We start from the raw sequence: 15,047 nt of genomic DNA, 5'->3' as shown, positions 1-15,047 counted from the left end.
CAGGGTCTGGCTCTATAGACTATCATGGCTGTCCTAGGTCATCTTTGCTTTCTATAGTCATAGTTTTATCCCTAAATCATAGACAGATCAGCTGAGAAAAAGCTTGGATTGTCTCGGTGGGGTGGATTTGCTTGTCCTTGTGTTTCACCTGGAGGCAGTCGCGGTCCCGCGGGCCTGTCCTGGAAGGGGGCGTGGGGGTGGGGCGCACCGTGAGCGCGTCGGGGGCGGGGCGAGCCTGGGCTGCTGGTCAGGAGCGCGGCTCACGTGAGCGGGTCTGGGGCGGGATGAACATGGCGGCGCGTCGGGGGCCAGGGCTCTCAGGGCTCGCCATTGCAGCTGGGAATGCTCGTTTCGTGGGCTCCTGGGTCCCCGTCGATTGGCATCCAGCGAGCAGAGCGCAGGGCTGTGGGCCACAGGTAAGGGAACTCGGACTGGGCGGAGCAGGGAACCATGTATTCTGCCCTCTTTGTTTGCAGTCTCGGAGCCGACTAAAATGGCGGTCGCAGAAAAGCCTCGCCTTTGAGGTCAAGGGTTTTACTGCTTTACCCCTTTGCATAAAGCTCAGACCCGCGCGGTTTTCCCAAGCAGCCTAGTGTATTGCTTCCTACAGGCCTGGAGAGGATAACAGGCAGGAAGGCCAGGGGTCTCCAGACAGAGAAAATAGACTGCAAGTGTCAGACGTTTTTTTCTCTCTCTTAAGAGGCCGGAGGAGACAAAAGAGTGCTGCATTTTTTTTTCTCCATCTTGATACAAATTTAAAAGGTTTCTCAGAAATTTCTGTGTTGCCATGACCACTCCTGGCTCCACCTGAATTTAACTTTCCTCAAACCTTGAACTAAGCAATGCATTTTTCTTATGGAAATGTTTGTCTTAAGGTATGCTAATGTACTATGTATTTACCCAAGGCTCTGTCTTCAGGTCAGTTTCCCCTAAAGGCTCAGAAAAAACTTGACAAACCAGTATGTTTTACTCATACCTTGTTCTCTTAATCTATGTGAATGAAACTATATATTTGCTTGGAAATCTGCCTTTCTTCAAGATTCATGTCCATCATTTTATGGCCTGGGATGACTCATCTGCTGCCAATGTTATCTCAATGCATGCTGTGGGTGAGGGGCCTGGTGCCATTCTCTGACACATTGTCTTTCTTTCATTAGCAGACTGCTAGTGGCTCTATAACATCTGGCTAAAGACTAGCAGGGGGTACTCTTCCCCCTTTTACTGTCTACGTCAGCAGCTCTCTCGATCTCTTTTATATTTTAATAAAACTTTTTAACAGAAAACCTCTGAGCCATCAAGCTTCGTCACTTGCCCTGGATTGAATTCTCCTCTGGAGTCCAAGAATGCTGGCATCTTTTGTGGTTTAGCAACCACCTTTCAGCCTTTTGAAATTCATATTGAATCTTCATTTCAGATTGAAGATGCATTCCATGGTATTGCCAACTGAAGCCTTTTCATCGCTATGGCATATCTGTCCATGTCTTTAGGGTATTTTTCAGCAATCATGTATCATTTCCAGTGTGCCAGTCTTGTTATCCTCATTCTGTCCATAGCAAAGTCTTTTATTAATGTTGACATGACTGAAAGGGAATCGTTTGTTTAAATTCCTTTTCAGATTGTTATTTGCTGGTGTATACAGATAACACTGTGTCATCATTCATTTGTATCAGTTTGGACAGCTTGATAGTTGTCTTTAGTTTCTTTAATTTCTCATAATTTAAGATGACCCTGTCTCATATATTTACAGTCTCACCCCTAGTCTCAGTCATTTCTTCAAAGAACTGTCCTTTTTTTAAACATTACATTATTTTTGACTGTGCTGGGTCTTTATTGCTCGTTTGTCTAGTTGTAGTGAGCAGAGGCTACCCTCTAGTTGCTGTGCCATGGCTTCTCATTGCAGTGCTTTCTCTGTTTGCAGAACTTGGGCTCTGGAGCATGCAAACTTCAAGAGCTGTTCAAGGGCTTCGTTGCCCCTGGGCGTGTGGAATCTCCTACACAGGAATTGAACCCGTGTTCCCTGCATCGGTAGGCAGATTCTTTACCACCGGGCCATTGGAGATGTTTCCTGTTCCCTTTTATTAGAGAATGATATTTAAAACATACATGTAGGAGCTCAATATGCTCAGCTGACAATACATGGATATATATATATATATCCATGTATTCCAGCTCACCTTTGAACATATTCAGTTAAAGGTAATTTGTGATGTCTCCAACCTGATCCACCACGACATGGACATTGTAACGTTTCCTTTTGTTTATCTGTAACTTTGCATTCCAATGGTAAGATACCTGGCTTCCACCGCTTGTCATACACAGAATTCAGTGCTTGTCCCACGTGGTTACTGAAAAAAAAACTGTCAGATTGTCTTTCAAAGGGGGCTCTGCATGCATTGCACCAGTATCTTGAGTATGTTTTTGTATGATAGTTTACTATCAGTATACCCTCAGTGGCCAGGTGTCTATTTCAGTCGCTACCAATTATGAATGGGCTTGTTTGCTCTAGTGTTCTTGGACAATTCGAATACAGTTTCTTTGTCAGATATGCATTGTTTTAGGAAAACAGTTTTATTGATTGTTGGCTGTGTTGCCTCTTTGTGTGTGGGCTTTTCTCTAGTTTTGGTGAGCATGGGCCATAACTAGTGGTTTGCAGGCTTCTCACTGCAGTGTCTCCTCTTGTTGAGGGGCACAGGCTCACGGGCTTCAGTGGCTGCAGCATGTGAACTCGGCATCGTGGCTTCCAGGATCTAGAGCACAGGCTCGCTCGGCTGTTGTGGCACACGGGCTCCATAGGATGTGGGATCTTCCCATCCTAGGGATCGCACATGCATCTCCAGCACCGGGGGGTGGATTCTTTACTATGGAACCACCAGGGCATATTTTAGACTAGTTTTCCACACATGTATCTAGTGAAAGAGGCCAGGATCAAGAGGCATGGCAGCTGGGAATCCTCAGCCCCAGCTCTGGTGTGCTATCCAAAGCTCTGGGGCCTTTGGTGAGCAGCTCAGCTTCCCTGGGACTGTTTCCTCCCATCAGAAATGCCCTGCTTTTGGACTGTAGCCCACCAAGCTCCTCTGTCCCTGGGATTTCTGAGACCAGAGTACTGCAGGTGGTGCCATTTCCTTCTCTGCTGCTGCTGCTGCTGCTGCTGCTGCTGCTGCTGCTGCTGCTGCTGCTGCTGCTGCGTCGCTTCAGTCGTGCCTGACTCTGCGCGACCCCATAGACAGCAGCCTACCAGGCTCCTCTGTCCCTGGGATTCTCCAGGCAAGAACACTGGAGTGGGTTGCCATGTCCTTCTCCAGTGCATGAAAGTGAAAAGTGAAAGTGAAGCCACTCAGTGAAGTCGTGTCCGTCTCTTAGTGACCCCGGGGTTGCAGCCTACCAGGCTCCTCTGTCCGTGGGATTCTCCAGGCAATGGTACTGGAGTGGGCTGCCATTGCCTTCTCTGATTTCCTTCTCTGCAAGATAGCGTTTTGAAGATATTTTCTCCTGGATATTGCTTTTGATGAAGGAAGGGGGATCCCTTTCAGGGCTTGAGAGTGAGTTCTTGTCTGACACTGGGCAATGAGTTGTCTGAGGAGAGGAGTGCTGTCCAAGCGAGAGGCTTTATTGGGAAGGGCTGCCAGGGTGGAGGGCAGGAGGGTGAGGGAAACGGAGAGAACCACTCTGTCACGTGGCTCACAGTCTCAGGTTTTATGGTCATCGGGCTCATTTCTGGTTTGTCTCTTGCCAGGCATTCTGAATTGGGATCCTTCTTGGGGGCACACGCATCACTCAGCTGAGATGGATTCCAGCGAAGTGGATCCTGGGAGGTTGGTAGGACCTCTGAACTGGAGCCTCCCATCTCCTGACCTCTCCAGAATTCTGGTTGGTGGTAGCTTGTTCGTTCCTTGTTCCTTCCCAGGACCTCCTGTTGTAAGATGATTCCTGCAAGTGTTTTCTTTTCTCTGTTGCCTGGCCAGGGTGGGTGGTCCGTGGTTCATTTAACAGTTTGTTTTTGGTTCTCTCGAGTAAGGTCCTCCACAGGGTAAATGTATGAAATGATAAAAGGCAATGTTTTAAATAATTTATATTCATAATTTGGTAAGTTGGCTTGTTTTGTGTATGTTAGACCTGATCACCAGACCAACGGTCATGTAGAACTTTTGCAGTTTTCTAAAATTCTATAGTTTTTTAAATGGAGTTACCTTGTTGCAAAGTTTGTGTTTATGTTCATATTTTTTTAAAGTTATTTCTTTTAGTTGATTGATCATTGCTTTACAATATTGGTTTGATTTGTCATACATCCACATGAATTAACCATAGGTGTACCTATGTCCTCTTGCTCTTGAATCTCCCTCCCACCTCGCACGCATTCCCACCTCTCCAGGTTACTACTGAGCCCCAGTTTGAGTTCCCTGAATCATACAGCAAATTCCCATTGGTTGTCTATTTACAAATGTAGGTGTACCTGCATCCATGCTGCTCTCTCCATTCATCTCACCCTCTCCCTCTTGTTCCCCACCCTCGTCTGTAAGTCTGTTCTCTATGTCTGCACCTCCATTGCTGCTCTGTGAACAGACTCGTCAGTACCATCCTTCTAGATTCCATGTTTTTCTCTCTTTGACTGACTTCCCTCCCCTTTATTAGAACAAACTCAAATGTGTTCCTTTTTATGGCTGCATTCCATGCAGGCTCTGATTGTTCCTTAGCCATGTTTTGCGGAGGGTCATGGAGCTATTCTGCTCCATTTCAGTTTGGGCTTCCAGTCTGAGTGCTCGCAGCAGAGCTGCTTCTGGGTGAGCCCTCTGAGGTCTGTGAGCGCCGGGCTGCCCGCTCTTCTCTTGTGGCCCGCAGGGGGCGCCAAAGGCCCCTCTGACCCGCGGGCCCAGGACGCTTTGCCTTTAGACTCTGCTCCGTGAGCAGCTGGCGGGAGCTTTGTCTCCTCAGGACCATCAGGGCTCAGGCTTCTGGATAACAGGGCTGCATCCAGGCTGAGAGGAGCAGGGTTGCCTCAGTGCCCACCAGCAGGGAGGCGCTGCAAGAGCGAAAAATGAGGATGGAGTAGACGTTTCCTGTGTCCAGCTGAGGGCTGACTGGAGGTCCATCTCAGAGGACTCAGGGGGAAAGAGCTCCGTGTGCAAAGCGGTGGGTTTTCAGTTAGATTTGCGTTAGATGATGTAGAGGATGAACACTGATGTTCTTCCGTGTAGGTGGCCATTTTCCTGTCACTGTTTCTTGAGAAGACTGTCCTTTCCTCTTCGCTCGTTCCTGGTTTGATTTTCAGGAACTGACCATGTACAGGTGGGTTCGTTTCTGGGCTCTCTATTCTCTCCTGGAGTCCATGTGTCTGTGTTCCTGCCAGTTCCTCACTGTGGTGGTCACTACAGCTCCGTGATGTAGTTTGAAGAGGGATAGGAAGATGCCTCCAGCTGTGTTCCTCTTTCTCAGAGTCTTTTTGGCCGTTTAAGGTCCTGTTCAACAGTAGCAGCCTAATATTAGGAATATTTCTATTTCTGTGAAAAATGCCATTGAATATTATTTTGTGATTGCAGTCCGTGTATTTGTTGATGACTTTGGTTGGAATGGACCTTTTAATTCCTCATTGTTCCAGTGCATGAGCGTGGAATAATTTTCTGTGTGTTTGTATTTTCTTTGGTTTCTTTATCAGTGCCTTCTAGTTTTCTGACTACTGGTTTTTTATGTTCTTGATTAAGTTTGTTGCTAGATGTTTTATTTAAGTGGGATTTTCTTAATATTTTTTTCCTGATTGTTATTAGTGTATAGAAATGCAAGTGATTTTTGGACTGTAAAGGGTAGTATTTTATGATTGTAAATTAATCCAAAATGATTCAGCTTTACTGAATGTAGTCTAACAACTTTTTGTGAAGTGATGTGGAACATTTTATCTGTAAGATCTGTTTCTCCTGCAGTAGGTCATCCGGAGGACCCAAGACATGGTGGTTACTAATAGACTTCCCACACTACTTCTTCATTCCACGTGGACTCCTTCACGGGCAGTGAGCATCGCAGCTTCCCTTGAACTTCATCTGGGTAAGTCTTGGCCTGTATCAGAAAGTTTCCTGCCTGTCTGCTCTAAATTTCTTTTGTGGTATTGACATGGTTGTTTTGAAACCTAGTATACTTTCCAGTCATTTAAAATGTACAGAAAATGCCTAGCAATGGGAACAAGTGCTAGCATTTGCCACATCATCTAAAATACTCTATGTGTTTTATCCAAAATGGGTACCTTCTGCAGAACCAGCACATAATCTCCAAAATCAGGAAATCATATGGTACCTACATTATAATGTAATCCACTGCCCCACTTCCACTTTTAGCAATTGTTCAAGTGTATGAATATATCTTTTGTTTCCATCTTCATCCTTTTTTCTTTATTTAGAGTGTTACTGAGATTTTCAGTTATTTGGACAAACTTGATGGATTGAAAGCAGACATGGTGAATAAGGGTTCTGGGTGGCCTTTTCGATGTGGATTTCTTTTTCACTGAAGATGGTTTTAATATTTATTCATGTGGTAACATGTATGAATCCTGCATTCTTCCCCCCCCCCCATAGTAATTAAAAATAAATAATATGCCATTTACCATTTAGATATTTGTAAGCATACAGTGTTGTAGCAGACAACCTTTTCTTGTTTTGCAAACCAGTTTAATAATGTGCACCTTGTGCGTGCTTTGGAGAAACTCAGGAAACTGAGTCAGTGACTGAAATGGCCCAAGATATCACCTTAGATTCCATCTTCATCTGAAAACAAAACAGGCACTTTCTGGTGGTCCAGTGGCTGAGACTGGACACTCCCAAAGAAGGAGGCCCAGGTTCATTCCCTGATCCAAGAGCTAGATCTCCCATGCCACAAAGGAGAATTTGCATGTTGTAGCTAAATATCTGGCTTACCTCAATGAAGGTTGACCTGGCGCAGCCAAATTAAAAAAGAAACAAATATTTTACAGATACAACCAAAGGAAAGGAAGGGTATGGTTGTTGTGCAGATTTACGGCTTAGCTTTCCCTATCGATAGAAAAGAAAAAAGAGTTTCAAAAGACTGTGTCTCATCCTTCTATCTGGCATATAGAGAGGATTCCTTTGAAATGAGATTTCTCTGGTAAATGTGACTCACAGAAGAGCTGTCTTGAACTTGGGTTTCAGAGATGATCATGTGTCCTCTAAAAAAAAAAGTTAATTGGGTCCCACTAATTCTCATGCTGAGGTGGTATATTTTGTGGTAGCATTTGCTCCCCTTCACTTTGGATGTATCCCCATTTGTTTACACTGTCATCTACTGAAGACATCCTGATATTTGAAAGTTTTTAGTTATTACAAGTAGAGCTGTTGTATATAATCATGTGATACTTTTTGTCTGGACGTTTTCAAAGCTGTTTAGTAAGTGCTAGCCATATAGTATTCAGGTCACAGGTGAGCTTTGTTTAGCTGTGGAAAAATCCAGCTATGTTTCTCTGTGGCATGTGGGATCTTCTGGGGTAAGGGATCAAACTAGAGTGTCTTGCATTGTCAGGCAGATTCTTTACCACTGAGCCACCGGAGAAGTTGTGCCCTACCCCCGTTTTTTTTTTTGAGTTTACTGGATCTAATAGGTGTGCAGTGCTACCTCACTGTTATTTTAGTTTGTAATTTCCTAATGATATGTGATTTTGAGTCTTTTTGATAGGCTTATTTACTATCTTTATATTTTTGTAGGACAGGTGTTTAGGTGTATACATTTTTTATGAGATTGTTCTAGATTTTTTGGTATATTTGGAGTACAATCCTTTATCAGATATGTATTTTATAAATATATTTTCCTGTGGCTTGTGTTTAAGTTTTGTGAATAAGGTTTTTCACAGTTTAAATGTCTAATTCTTTAAAGTTAATGTTATATATGTTTTATATCCTTTTTTGGATAGACTTTAGTGTGTTGTTGTTGTTGTTGTTAAATTTTATAAGCAGAAGTGAGGTACTGTAGATACAGTTTTAAGCTAAGCTGAGGTACCATAGATACAGTTTTGCCTTTTGTCTGTTAAGAAGTTTGAGTGAGTTTGGTGTACACTGTATATAACATTATGTCTACATTCATTTGACTGGATATAGCTTCCAATTATTTGTCTAATTGGTTTTGGAGATATCACGGGAAGTCAGTTTTTCCAAGGGAAACTGAGGTCCATGAAACATGAACTCTTTTCGATCGGTCGGAATCACTCTCTGCTATTTCTGACAGATTTGACTTGTTTGGATATCTCATATGAGTGGAATCACAGAACGTTTGTCTTTTCTTGGTCTGGTTTATTTCACATGATCTAATGACCATAAGGTTTGTCCACATTGTCGCATTGTCAGAATTACTGACTTTGAAGGGCCGAATCAGATTCCATTGTGTGTATACCACAGTTTGTTTATGGAATTGGCTGCCATGGACACTTAGATCACTTCTGTTTGTTTGCCAGTGTGAATCATGCTGTTGTGAGTATGACGGAAGAAGTATCCATTTTTTCAGCCCCCTTTCCCAATCCTTTTGGGTACATAGCTTGAATTGGAATTGAACTATGTATTTATTCCATGTGTTTGTTTTGGAGTCATTTCTGTAATGTCTTGCAGAGTGGCAGCACCATTTAATGTACTTTTTCGTATGGTGGAATACCGTTCAAGCTTCTGAATATACCTTGTGTTGCATATTCAGTCTCCCACCAACGGACACTTGAATGAGTTCTACCTTTGAGCTATTGTGAATGTCACTATGAGTATTTGTGTACCAGTTTTTGTTTGAATTATTAACAAGTACATTACTATATATAAAAGAAGCCACAAGGACCTACTGTACAGTTTAGGAAACTATTAAATATCTTATGATAATGTATAATGGAAGAGAATCTCAAAAGGAATATATGAAAAGCACATAGTAACCATGATATTTATTGTGCCAACCCTATGAGTTATCATAGCACTACTCAACGTGTATTTATACATGTCAGTAAAATATTCACATCTGTAAGGATATTATAAAAAATTATATAAAAAATCAAGAATTCAAACAGAGATTAAATAAACTTCCTGTCATTGCTCATCATCATTTATACATTCATACTACCTGTAACACTCATTGTATAAGTGCTGGACTAGCAATTGATGTTCTCGTAAACCAAGAGATTGTGAAGGTGTAAGGAAATATAGCTTATTGAATTCCTTAATGAAGGATTATAGAACTCTATGTCCATGAAGTGAATGAAATTCCATTTTATTGAACCACATTCTTACTAGAGTGATGAGCTTCCACCCCACCCAACGTTAGTTCACAATGAAATCCTGCAGTCCTCTGGCCTCAATGTCTGCTTCCTGCTACCGAGAAAGAAAAGATGAGGAAGTCCTGACAAAACCGATGCTATTTTTCTTTTTCTGATTTGTATTTTATCGCAGGGCTTGGCAAAAAGAGGGCCCAACCTGTTTTTAGAGTTCCATCCCAAGGGTTCCTCTGGCATGTTCCCTATGTTGACAAAGTGCTGATTATTTTCAACAAAGGACAATGATCTGCACTTCACTATCTGTTGCTTGAGCTGGAATAGCGGGCATCCCTTGAAGTGCATTCCTTCATGCTGAAGTAGGCATCCCTGAAGCAATAGTATAAGAGGAACACATTTATCACGTAGACATCGCAGCCCATGCATTTGTAATAATTTTTCAGTTATACCCATCATCATCGGAGGAACTGACTTGTCCCAGTAACAACGAGAGTACCCAGTATAACAGTTCCTTGACTTATGAGTACTTCCTATGAGTACCCTTATGAGTACTTCTTCCAATATTGTTTCTCCTACTTTGGTCATGAACAGTAGAAGCTGATGGCAGTGGTCCTTGAAATGTATGTCGATTCCTAGGTGGCACAGTTGATAAATAAAAAATCTGCCTACCAGTGCAGGAGGGGGAAGTGATGTGGGTTTGATCCCTGGTTCAGGAAGATAACAATTCATACACATGTTTTATGTGAACCAGTTTGATACTCATGAGTTTTTTCTTCTGTATACAGAAAAACAAATGCTGTTCAAGGACACTGAAAGAACCCTGATGTTGAAAATCAGATCTGTATTGTGAGCAATGCTTAGATATCCATGAGTCGAAGCATAGTATTATGCCTATCATCCTTGTATTTCTCTCAGTGAAATATGTTGAGGAAAACTCTTCATTCATGGTCTAGATTCACGAAGAAGCTAAATAGCATTCATCCTTTACGTTGACAACTGTGAATTTAAATCTCCTGTGAATCCTATGTGACAACCACACATACCAACATGAGTTATCAGTATTATATCAATATTTTTAGTCCTATTGTATGTCAACTAAAAAAATCAGTATATAATTGTACATGAAGTCAAGACATAAAATCAGTGCAAATACAAAATGTTCCATTCCATCCTTTGAGAAAGGGAGAAAAACATCTCTGTGCTTAGCCTATTGCATTTTTATGTATTAGACCCTTAAGTAGTTTATTCACCACACCCTGTGAATGATTCACAAATCTTCAGAGAAGAAAGGATCATTTCTCTTGAACAATGAGTAGTTCAACTATTCTCAAAGCAAAGCCATAAGTGAGTCTTATTTTGGGTGAGACCATGAAAACTCAGTGTTTTCATTATGCTTGTGCTTATGATGGGAGGAGGTCTGAGAAAGCACTTCTGAAGGTTTATTCATACCAGTCGTTCTCATATGTATCGAGTCTTTAAAGGTCGAATCACCAAGGTGTTGCTTCTACACTTGTACTAGGCTGAGCAGCAACATTCCCTTTCTCCGTAAGTGCAGTAGACGTGTTCCCAACCTGTCTGTCTTCTGTCCTCTGGAGTATGCATTGCTTGAGCTCATCACAGCCTAGTAGATGGAAATCATCAGGATATTCTGGAAACCCTTTTTATTTCAGTCTGTTCAGGAGGTTACCACTGCTGCAAACCTCTGGATTTTACCAAGCACTTTTAACAACCTCAGATGAAGGATATAAGTCAACACTGGTGACAGCCACGGGCTTCCATGGCCTATCCATGATTGTTGGCTTTGCTTTCATAATCATCCTGTTTCTTATACCAGCTAAACTGTCAGTGTATTTTTTAATTACCATTTTATCTTTGATGGTTTTTAGAGCTATTATGGATTTTCCTATATATCTTCACTTATCGGTGAGGGTCTTATGTTAGTAGTAGTTATGACAACTGACTTTCTGTCTGTTAGCTGTGGCAGAATAAAAAAAGAATGACCCACTGTATATTATTAATATTATGTATCAATATATTGTTAGTTTTATTGTTTGCAGTCATCCAATTCCAAGTTTCTGAAATAAACTTTCAGAAAAATCACATCCTTTTGAATGCCCATTTGACTGAATAGGAGCACGGAAATGTTCTTCCATAAAATTGTTTACAGTTTCCATTCCGTTTCTCCTGTTTGATGTAGATATTGGCCTTTGGTTCTATCAGTAGCTTTGCAAGTAAAAAAAAAAATTAATTAGAGCTCGTATGGTAATTTTACTGTTAGCAATAAGTTTAGCATAAAATGAACACAGAAGAGGTTACAGTAGACCAAATATGAAAGTCAGTTTAAAAGAAAACATAGTGTTGAATGTTTACAGTAGGAATATAGTTATGAAGTTCCTTTATTATTATTCTATCCTTTCCTTTTGTTTTGCAGGGGTGTTAATGTACAGATTCCAGTACTATGGCTAGAGCGAATAATAGTATCATTATTCTTGAGAGCAACTCTACTAAGTCTTCACGCTCATGTCACTCAAGGTTTTTTAATACCTATTATGTTAGTCGTGTTTGTAGTTTGTGAAGTCACATAAGTTGCATTCATTCAAGCAATAGTATCAAACAGCTATGGCATCAATTATAGATGTGAATCGATATCGAATGTGAATCCATTTCACTGTGACAAGTTATTATTGTAGATATTCTATTCATGCCAGTAACAAAGCTGTGCAGAAATAATACAATGTTTATTAAGAAAATAAGAGTTACTAATTTGTTTTATTATTCTATTTCTTTTAAACAGATTTAATGACAACAGGCTCAACTTTTCATTCACTTGTATGACTATGAGCGGTTTGACCAAGTTGAAGAAGATGACTCGTTTGTAGTCTTCCTCATCAGCTCATTCCATCTACTGGCTTTAAAATCATTTAGTACAGAGCTCACCGTCTAGGTGTTCATCCAGTGTTTTGTTTGCTTATCATGCAGGATCATTTTAAAAGGAAAAGTATGTGTGTATGAGTTAGAGCTCTGATCCCAGGAGTCCATGTAGAAGCTTCCCCTGAGAAATGTATCGTTTTTGCACCAATGCTACTGAAATGTGTGAATGTGGTATACCACGCGTCCCAATAAGTGTAAACAGCGTCATAGGCTACTTATTTGAAATGACCAGTACTCATGACATTCCATTCAACTGAGGACTAAATATAGCCAACGTAGGCTGTGTTTGCCAAATAGACTTTGAAGTATTCTTCACACAGTCCTTCATCGATGCCAGTTTTCAGATCGAAGAAACCCTTGCTCCATGAAGTTTGTGAACACATATACTCATGTTTTGTTTGAGATTTTAAAGTCATTCTTCAGTTTTGTTGGAGGAATGGTTCTGTATATGCCCCGTGGATCCCCAAATCCACTGATGTTCATGTGTCTTGGGGCTTCCCAGGTGGTTCTAGTGGTAAAGAACATGCAGAACATACCCATGCAGGAGACATGGGAGGTATGGATTCCATCCCTGGGGCAGGAAGATCTCCTGAGGGAGAGCATGGCAACCCCCTCCAGTATCTTTGCCTAGAGAATCTCATGGAGAGAGGAGCCTGGTGGGGCCTAGTCCATATGATCCCAAGGAGTTGGACACAATGTAAGTGACTTCGCACAGCACATGATTCGTTGTCATAGCTAATATAATGGAGATGACATAAAAAGAAGCACCAGCGGGCGAAAGTCAATATCCATCACTTTTAAACTTTGGAATGTATTGTGATATTTTACATCCATATTTGTATGACTTGATAGTTGGAGAATCGATGCATGTGAAGGCCTGGTTGTGTTATATGTATGTTGAGGGAAGATATATTTTTATGTGGTTTGACATATAGGTCCCATTTCATTCGTAGACATATGCATACTCATCACTTATCATCATTTTTTTTTTTTGAAAAGACCATTGTTTGGAAAGGTTGTTGTCTAACCATGAAAGATGCTTGAATTCTTGGGCTCCTTAGAGGAAGAATTCAACCCGGGGCCAGTGATGAGGGTTGATCAGTCAGAGCTTTTGTGTCCCAACGTTTTATTAAAGTATAAAAGAGAGAAAGCTTCTGACATAGACATCAGAAGGGGGCAGAAAGAGTGCCCCCCTACTCATCTTTGGCTGGATGTTATCTAGCTACTAGCAGTCTACTCATTAGAGAAAGGAATGGCAGCAGACCCCTCACCCACAAGATATATGGAGATGACCGTGGCACCAGGTGAGTCATCCTGGGCCATAAAACGATTGATATGAGCAAATGGATAGCTTCATTCACATAGATCAGGAGAGCCATGTATGAGTAAAGCATATTGGTTTGTCAAGTCAGTTCTGAGCCTTTAGGCAGAACCTACTTGAAGATAGAGTCTAGGGTAAATACATAGTACATTCACATAGCTTAAGGCAAACCTTTCCATGAGAAAAATGCCTTGGTCAGCTCAAAGTATGAGAAAAGTGAAGTTCAGGCGGAACCAGGTGTCATTATAGCAACACAGAATTGTAAGAGAAAATCTCTGTTTAAATTTGTATCAAGAAGGGGAAAAAAGATAACAGCTTGTTTCCTCCTGCCTCGGAAGTGACAGATAACAACTGTCTGACACTTGCACCCCATTTCCTCCCTTTGGAGACCCCTGGCCTTCCTGGCTGTTACCCTCTCAGTTTCATTCATTGAGCGTTTTCTGCCTTGTGAAACATTGGGCATAGAAGTATGTGTTTATTTAGGGGTATTTCATCCAATTTCATTTAAATGCATATGTGAATTAGAAAGTTTGACATGCTGTTGCTTTGTATACCGATTGGGAAATGTGAGCCTCCAAGCTTAATTTAGTTTTTCATGTTCATTTTTCTTTTTAGGGGTACAAAGAAAAATAATATGACTGTTAAGATCAGCTTTCGTATTTTTTGCCAAATATGAATTGGGATCACATCGATCAGAGATGAGTCTGTGCATGAAAGCCCTAATAACTAATGCTAATTGACTTCACTACCATGGGATGTTTTCATATCTATTGAGGATTTACTTCATGTATTTCGATTTTAACTTTCTGTCTCACAGCCTTGTTTGTAGATCAAAGCTATTTGAAATTGTCATCTGGTTTCAAATGGCTTGTGAGGTTATTCATGAGTGGTTCATAAAACCGAATGGATTGTACGTAGCCATACTTTGTTGTCATTCTATGAATTTGAAGAATGTCTGAAGAATGTCTGCAGTTATGCCTTAAAGATTCATACAATTGATGTCCAATATTTATCTCAATAGACTTGCTTTCAATTTGTAGTTTCCTATGCGTATGTCTTTCTTTATGGATTTGGGTAGAACTTGTATTGGAACACTGAAAAATCTGTGATATCAACCGTGCTGACCTTTCTGGTGGTCATCATTAAGATTTTCACGCTCTATGGATCCTAGTGGAAACAGGTGCTGTTCATCCTACTTTTGTGAAGATTGAACTCATCGTAGAAAGTGGAATTTGTTGAAATATTTATGGTATAAATAAATCTTGTCTCTATAATTACCCAGAGTCCTGGTGCGTATTTGATTGCTAAGTTATAAAATGTATGAGATAGATGTGATCCATCAATGGCGACTGGATAAGTGGTGGAGAGGTATTTTGGTGATGCAAGAGATTTAAATGATGTGATCATAGTATTTATATCCCTTTTATGTGGATAATGGGTCTTGGATCCATGTTTGAAACCTTACAACCTCGTCTTTTGTTATGCATGGGAAGTGTCAAAAATGAAGAAGATGCGGGTAGGTACTTCAAGGGTAAGTATAGGGCTGAGGGCGTGACTATGATGTGG

At 41.1% G+C, this 15,047-nt stretch overlaps 1 long non-coding RNA gene across 1 annotated transcript; it reads left to right on the top strand.

The window, feature by feature from the left end:
* Positions 1-255: 255 nt before the first annotated feature.
* Positions 256-14,764, top strand: LOC138446828 (uncharacterized). Its single transcript, XR_011259563.1, has 4 exons — positions 256-416; positions 3,734-3,867; positions 5,913-6,033; positions 12,024-14,764. It is a non-coding gene; the product is annotated as an uncharacterized lncRNA (long non-coding RNA).
* The last annotated feature ends 283 nt before the right edge of the window (positions 14,765-15,047 follow it).

The sequence above is a fragment of the Ovis canadensis genome, chromosome 10 (assembly GCF_042477335.2).
Source record: "Ovis canadensis isolate MfBH-ARS-UI-01 breed Bighorn chromosome 10, ARS-UI_OviCan_v2, whole genome shotgun sequence".
NCBI classification, from domain to species: Eukaryota; Metazoa; Chordata; class Mammalia; order Artiodactyla; family Bovidae; genus Ovis; species Ovis canadensis.
The sequence above is the reverse complement of the archived record's forward strand: the minus strand, read 5'-3'. Positions and strand labels throughout refer to the sequence as shown.